Raw genomic sequence first — 8,591 nt, forward strand, 5'->3', positions numbered from 1 at the left:
TTCTACTATTTTTCTATTCATTATTTCATTTATTTCTGCCCAAGGCTTTGTTGTTTCTTTTCAATATTGAATTGGGCCTTAGTTTGTTCTTTTTCTACCTCTTTGGGTGTAAATTTACATTATCTATTTGAGATCTTTCTTTCTTTTTAGTAAAGGTGCTTATCCTTACAAATTTCCCTTTTAATACTACTTTCAGTTCAGTTCAGTTGCTCAGTCGTGTCTGACTCTTTGTGACCCCATGGACTGCAGCACGCCAGGCCTCCCTGTTCATCACCAACTCCCGGAGTTTACCCAAACTCACGTCCATTAAGTCGGTGACGCCATCCAACCATCTCATCCTCTGTCGTCCCCTTATCCTCCTGCCCTCAATCTTTCCCAGCATCAGGGTCTTTTCAAACAAGTCAGCTCTTCTCATCAGGTGGCCAACATATTGGAGTTTCAGCTTCAACATCAGTCCTTCCAATGAACATCCAGGGCTGATCTCCTTGAGGATGGACTGGTTGGATCTCCTTGCAGTCCAAGGGACTCACAAGAGTCTTCTCCAACACCACAGTTCAAAAGCATCAATGCTTCAGTGCTCAGCTTTCTTTATAGTCCAACTTTCACATCCATACATGACTACTGGAAAAACTTGACTAGATGGACCTTTGTTGGCAAAGTAATGTCTTGGCTTTTTAATATGCTATCTAGGTTGGTCATAACCTTCCTTCCAAGGAGTAAGCATCTTTTAGTTTCATGGCTGCAGTCACCATCTGCAGTGATTTTGGAGGCCCCCCAAATACAGTCAGCCATTGTTTCCACTGTTTCCCCATCTATTTGCTATGAAGTGATGGGACCAGATGCCATAATCTCAGTTTTCTGAATGTTGAGCTTTAAGCCAACGTTTTCACTCTCCTCTTTCACTTTCATCAAGAGGCTCTTTAGTTCTTCACTTTCTGCCATAAGGGTGGTATCACCTGCATATCTGAAATTATTGATATTTCTCCCAGCAATCTTGATTCCAGCTTGTGCTTAATCCAGACCAGCGTTTCTTATGATGGATTCTGCATATAAGTTAAATAAGCAAGGTGATGATATACTTTAGCTAACTTCTATAAGTTTTTTTTTTTTTAATGTTGTCTTTCACTTCTGTCTTGAAATAATACCCTTTTTGAATTCATCTTTAATTCATTCATTGTTCAGGAATGTGTCATATAATTTCCACATATTAGTAAATTTCTGTTTTTCTCCCATTAATGATTTCTTTTTTCATTATATTTTAATTGGTGGAAAATGGTTTTACAATGTTGTGTTGGTTTCTGCCTTATGGCAATGTGAAACAGCCATAATTATTCATATATTCCCTTCCTCTTGAGCCTCCCTCTCCACCCCCTTCCCAGTTCTCTAGGTCATCACAGAACATCAGGCTGGGCTCCCTGTGTTTTATAGCAACTTTCCACTAACTGTTTTACATATGATAGTATATATAGATCAATGTTACTTTCTCAATTCATCCCACCCTCACCTTTTTCCACTGTGTCCACAGGTCCATTCTCTACTATGTTCATCAGTACCATTTTTTTAGATTTCACATATATTCATTAATATACAATATCTATTGTATATTAAAAAGCAGAGACATCACTTTGTCAACAAAAGTCTGTATAGTCAAAGCTATGGATTTTCCAGTAGTCCTGCATGGATGTGTGTTAGTCGCTCAGTCTTGTCCAACTCTGTGATCCCATGACTCCTCAGGCTCCTCTGTCCATAGAATTCTCCAGGCAATAATACTGGAGTAGTTTGCCATTTCTTTCTCCAGGGGATCTTCCTGACTCAGGGATCAAACCAGAGCACCTCCTGGGGCTTCTGCATTAGCAGGCAGATTCTTTAGCAAAGAGTCGGACACGACTTAGCGACTGAACAACAACAACAATACAATATTTATTTCTCTTTCTGACTTACTACATTCTGTATAAGAGACTCTAGATTAATTCAACTCACTTCAACTGACTCAGTTATTATGTTCTTCAGCACCATGATTTCTGTCTGGTACTTTTAAAATATTTTTTTTAAATCTCTTTCTTGAAATTTTCATTTTGTTTATGCATTGTTGGGCTTCCCTCATAGCTCAGTTGGTAAGGAATCTGCCCATAATGAAGGAGACTTGGGTTCAATCCCTGGGTTGGGAAGATCCCCTGGAGAAAGGAAAGGCTACCCACTCCAGTACTCTGGCCTGGAGAAATCCATGAACTATATAATCCATGGGGTCTCAAAGAGTCGGGCATGACTGAGAAACTTTCACTTTCACATGCAGTTTCCTGACTTCAGTGAGCATCATTATGACTGCTATTTTGAATTCTCTGTCAGGTAAATCATATAATTGTATTCCAACTGAGTCAATTTCTGGCAATTCTTCTTCTTCTTCTTTTTTTTTTTTTTTTTTTTGGAACATCTTTGGCTGATTCTTCACTTTCCTTGAATCTCTGTGTTGGACCCTGTGCATCAGGCAAAGAAGCCACCTCTTCTGGCATCATGCAGGAGAAGATTTTTACCAGTCAACTAAGCTAGAGATTCTTTCTGGAAGGCATTCAAAGCTTTCTGTTTAGTTTAATACAGTTTATTTTTTCTTTGCACCCTTCTTGCATCCAAGGTATGCTAGGTCCCATCAGTGCACTGGTACAAGAGAGACTAAAACCAGTTCCCCAGAAAAGTTGGATCATTGGATACCTCGTTCAACTCTTTACTTCCCCTGGGAGAATCTGGGCTTTTGTCTGTTTACTCTGTGGCAGTTGTGGTGGGTTGCTGTCAACTGCCATATCAAATATTCATTTCTGCTCTCACTTTCCTACAGGTTATGTCAGGTCCCTTTAGCAATCTGATACAGGAAAGTAAAAACCCAGTCTTTTGGGCATCCCTCAGATAAGTTTTGGCTTTGATCAAACCAGCATTTTCCCTCTTCAAGGAGAAGCAGACAGCTCTGTTTTTTGTCTGCCTACTCTGTACTGAGCCAGGGAAAGTAGCCATGGCTTTTAGCATCTCAAGCCACTGTTTCAATTCTCCCCAAGATTGATAGACTGTGTTGGGCCTGTCTGAGCTCCAAAAATGACAAGACAGATGCCAGTTCTTTGGACAGTCTTAGAAAAATTGGGACACTGCATGCATGGATTAACTTTTTCCCTTCCTAGAGAGAAGTTGAAAGCTGGGATATTTTCATCCACTTGTTCTGTGCTGAACAGCAAGGAAGAACTGTAGCTTCTACTACTTTTATCAGAGCTCCAGGACTGGCAAGATAGAATCCAGTCCTTTGGGGAGGCTTCTTGGATAAGTTTGGACACTTCATGTGTTAACCAACTCTTTCTCTACCCTGGGAGAACCTGACTGCTAGGGGATCTCTTCCTGATCATATGTCACTAAGCTAGGAATAAGGATCCTGGTGAGAGAGTGTCCTGAATCTCCCTACTGACTTCAGTGAGTCTGGTTTCATGCTTACCTGGTATGCAGGAATCTTTCTATTCATTTCTGGATTTCTCACAAAGGGAGAGAATTGTCCATGAATTGTTGCTGAATAGATGTGTTGTTGGAGAAAGCAGGGTCCAGGGCTTCCTCTTTACCATCTTACTAATGCCACACCATACTTCATTTCCTTTTATGGTAAGCTTGCTAGATTTATATTATTCTTGATTTTAGGAATACATTGGACAAAATATTTTGTTATAGTGGGAAAGGTTTATGTATTTTGGCTTGATAAGACTGATTAGATTACTCTATACTAAAAGTATTAATGGGATATTGACAATATGAAGGCTAAATTCTGGTAATATGACCCAAACTGTGTACTTGACATTATCAAGCTGAATTTAAAAAATAAAGACCTTAAAGCAAACGTGTAAGTTATGTTTACATGATAAATAATGTGGTGGATATTGGAAGTTAGCATTTGTGTGCCATATTTTGTGAAAAACTTGAGTTCGGAAGATGAGAAACTTGCTAGAAAAAGGAATGTTGTCTGAGAAACTTAAGTGAAGTGAAAGTCGCTCAGCCATGTCTGACTCTTTGCAACCCCATGGCCTATACAGTCCATGGAATTCTCCAGGTCAGAGTACTGGATTGGTAGCCTTTCCCTTCTCCAGGGGATCTTCCCAACCCAGGGATCAAACCGGGGTCTCCTGCATGGTAGGTGGATTCTTTACCAACTGAGCTATGAGGGAAGCCCATAGAGAAGCCCATAGAGAAACTTAAAGAAATAGAGAAAGCTTAGTCTGGAGAAGAGGTATTTTGAGAAGATAACTTGATGTTTATTTTTAGGAATTCAAATTATACTACTGTATTATAAATTTAGACTTAGTCTGAATTGCTTTAAGAAAATTGGAGCATACATAGAAAAATAGAAGAAAAGTACAGGAAACCAGATTTAAGTTGAGTACAAGAACACATTTCTAAAACCTAGCAATTGAATATTCTGCTTCTCATAGCATGCCATGGGGTCACAGATTTGGACATGAATGAAGCGACTTATTACACATGCATATAGCATGTCAGCTTCCTCATTTTCCCTGGAAATGATTTAGCTGAGTTTGGATGACCTTCTGCATATCATGTTGTAGAGGAAATTAGCACATTTGGTGGGTAGCTATTTATTCTGGATCGATTCTTAAAACACTTTTATCTCTAAGATTCTACTAGGAGGAGACCACACTTTTTTCCAAATGTACACTGCCATTCCTGTCTCATAGTCTTAGTTGAACAAAACAACAAATATTTTAGCAATATATAATATTAATGTCAGAAACTACACATAAGCAGAATGTCTTTGACAATACCATGTATCCTAGGTAAAGGTCCAGTTTGAAGGTGTGGCTGTAAGATGAAGAATAGGAAATGAAAGACAGCAGACAAGGAAATTAATCAGGTTAAAGTCTTAAAAGTGGGTAAGTACGTGACAAATACTGTTCCAAAAGAGTATATGAATAATGACCCATGAGTGACTTAAGGACATTAAACTGGTACATTTCAACAGAAAATGTGTCTGAATTCATTTGAAGTCCATTGCTTATGCCTAGAAAACTAAAGTATTATATTTTGACTTTATTGAATATCTCATTTAGCTTTAAGGACATCCTTGTGACTAAGACCTACTGAAAGTAAACCCCACACCCTAGAAGTCATCTACCCAGCTGGGCTTTTCCAGTTAGCACAGCATTTCAGTTGATATTTTACCTGTTTGCCACTTAGAGTCTACAAGGGGGAGAGAGAGTTGAAATTCCAACTGGAGAATCAGCTAAGGTCTTAATAGAAAGTCAGAACTGGAACATGTTTTAGTTGAAATAAGAAGTTGTGTACACCACAGCTCATGAGTTTAACTATATATTTCATAAAACTTTACTGTTTTATATTTTTCTATCCTTATCATTTCTATACTCCTTAAACCAATGCATCTTCAATGTGGTGTCACTGGTAAACTACTTAGCAAGATTTTATCATGGGACAGTTTCATAATAGTGTGATTTATTTTTATTGTTGGAAAAGAACAACTACACTTCTCAACTTTTTACTGTATATTAAAGTTACTAAAAGATGCATAATGCTGAAATCTCAGAAAAAATAAATAGTTAAATTTTACAATCAGCAAACTAGAAAAAAATAGGATAACTCATGTGATTTGATTATTCCCATTGACTCAACATTTAATTTTCTCTGAATTATCTTCAGAGATGACAAAGTATTGGTATGAATCATGTTGAGCATGAATTCACTTTGTCAAAATACATGGACAGACAATATTCAAGTGCCATTTTATAAATGGCATTATATAAATAAATGAAGCAGCACTGACTAATTACTAAATACTGATTTTAAAATTCTGCTTTGTTTCTTGTAAATATTGTATAGAAAAAGTAATCAAAACTACTTGACATGAAATTAGAGGGTTTATGCTACTTCAGTCATTCATGATACACTGTTTAAAAGCTGAGCTTTTGATTTTAACATATGAGGCTTGAATCTACATGTGAGCAAGTTATTAAATCACTCTGTTCCTCAGTTTCCTAATCTGTTAAATGGTCAAAATAGTAGTACTTAATTCATAGATCTTCATGATAGTTAGATAGATATTCCACTAAAAGCATTTAACAAGGTATGCTAAAATGTAAGCACTCATTAAGTGAGCATTGCCATCATTAATGAACATATCTGTACATTCTGACAGAACCTGTTAAAATTCAGATTGCAGAAATCAATGTTTAAAATTTTCCCCATGTGGGCTTTCTTTCCCACTTCAGATTTAGCTGAAAGAATCTACAGACTAGAGATTGAAAAGGTCTTTTATAGTAAATGACAAGATGTCTACACATTAAAAATTTTGAATTATGATTTAAAAAAGTAAAATTCTACAAATATCTTAAAAATATACATCGACACACACAGTTTAAGAGGAATAAAAGTAATGCTGTGTTCATTCAAACAATCCTGAACTTTTTATTTACCTGCATATGGAACTTAATTTAGAAAACTTACATTATTTTTTTCTATCATATAAATCATATATATATATATTTGTTTCCTAATCCTTGCTTCTTAATTTTTTCCTATTGTTCAAGGCAGTTATTGCAAAAGTATACCTTGTAATTGGGCCCATCAAAACTGACTTGGATTCATTCTCCCAGAGCCTTGATTACTTCTGATAAATTAAGTCTTGCCAAAGAGTTAATGGCTGACAAATTATTAATCTACTGTATTTTCCTGGCAACATACCTCTTTTTACTGGAAGCATTTAGGACATAATCAGAATCATTACCTTGGAACCTCAGTTTCCACATCCATAAAAACATATAAATAAAATCTGTGCTCTTAACAAGATTGCTAAAGATTAAATGAAGTACTTATAAGACTTTGAATATTATGAAGTTATATACACATAGAAAAGGTCATTAACTTACTCAGTTAACAACTATTTATTGTATGGCTGAAATGTGCCAAGTACCATTCTAGGGCCTTGGGATATAAAGGTGAACAAAGATTCCTCCCGCCACTTACAGAGTTTCTAGATTCACAGTGGAAGATTCGCAAGCAATATATAGAATAAGTAAGCCATATAGTCATAAATCATATAGAAAATTGGTGTTATTGAAAAAAAAGAAAAACGGTGTTAAAATAATTAGGATAGGTGATATGAGAAAACTGAACTTGAAGGACTTGAGGAAGTGAGAATCTGACATGACTGAGCGACTGAACTGAGGAAGTGAGTCATGTGGTTATTTGGAGGAAAAGTGTTCCAAGCAGCACGAAAGGCTTTAAGAATAGTGAATGTATGGCGATTACAAAAAAAAAAAAAAGAGAGAGAGAAAGGAGAGGGAAGCCAATGTGATTACAATAGAGTGAACCAGGGTAAGAAAACAGATAGTGTTAAAGAAATGATATGCATTAAAGATAAGTATTAAATGTATTAAATGATAAGTATTAAAGAAATGATAGCAGAAAAAAAAGGCAGCAGCAGAGAAATTAGTGTAGTGATACAGATGAGAGATGAAATTAATGAATAGTGGTCCGATTCTGGATATAATTTTGAGGGTAGTTTCAACAGGTCTTTCAGGCTGATTAGATGCGGGATGTGAGAGAAAGACAGAAAAAAAAGTGACTTTAAACTTTTTGGTCTAACGACTGGAAAGATAGACTTAGCATTTAATGAATGATGGAAGATTGAGGATGGAGAAAATTAAGATGTGAAGAAGGTTAGAAATTCAGTTTTAGAGATGAACTATTTGTTAGATACCCAAGTGAAGATGGTGGAAAGTTAGTTGGATATACAAGTTTTAAATTTGGGAGAGATGTTTGGCCTGGAAATATAAATATGGGTAATATTTACATAGAGATTTTATTTTTTAAATATTTATTTACTTGGCTGCACTGGGTCTAAGTAGCACGTGGGGTCTAGTTCCCTGACCAGGAAACTTCAGCTTCTTTGGCGTGAGTGGTTTTGGCATAGACTTGGATTACTGTGATGGTGAATATTTTGCCTTGGAAATGAGCCAAGATTATTCTGTCTTTTTTGAGAATGAACCTCAAGTACTGCATTTTGGACTCTTTTGTTGAATATGAGGATTACTCCATTTCTTCTAAGGGTTTCCTGCCTATGGTAGTAAATAAAAATGGTCATTTGAATTAAATTTGCCCATTCCCATCCATTTTAGTTCATTGATTCCTAAAAAGTTGATGTTCACTCTTGCTGTCATGATCCATTAAATGAAAAAAAAAAAAAAAAAAAAGAAAGAAAAGAAGATTACAAGAAATGGAGAAAGATGTTTAATTTCTGAAGTAGGTGAAAAGAGATGGGAACTTGCACAAAAGTGGAGAGAACTGATGTCAGATAAAAGTATTGGATAGTTCGTCCATGATAACATTTGGGACAGCAGAATATTAATAATTCAGATGAAAGTTCTGACCTTTGGAATTTCAAAACCTCTGGAATGCTGTGCAAGAAGTATTTCAGATGGCCTTGCAGCATCACTGAAATCTACCATGTAAAAAACGAGGACAGATCTTCCATTAACTAGTTGTATAATTTTGGATTCCTGTTTTTTTTTTTTTTTTTTTTTTATTTTATTAGTTGGAGGCTA

The sequence above is a fragment of the Cervus canadensis genome, chromosome X (assembly GCF_019320065.1).
Source record: "Cervus canadensis isolate Bull #8, Minnesota chromosome X, ASM1932006v1, whole genome shotgun sequence".
NCBI classification, from domain to species: domain Eukaryota; kingdom Metazoa; phylum Chordata; class Mammalia; order Artiodactyla; family Cervidae; genus Cervus; species Cervus canadensis.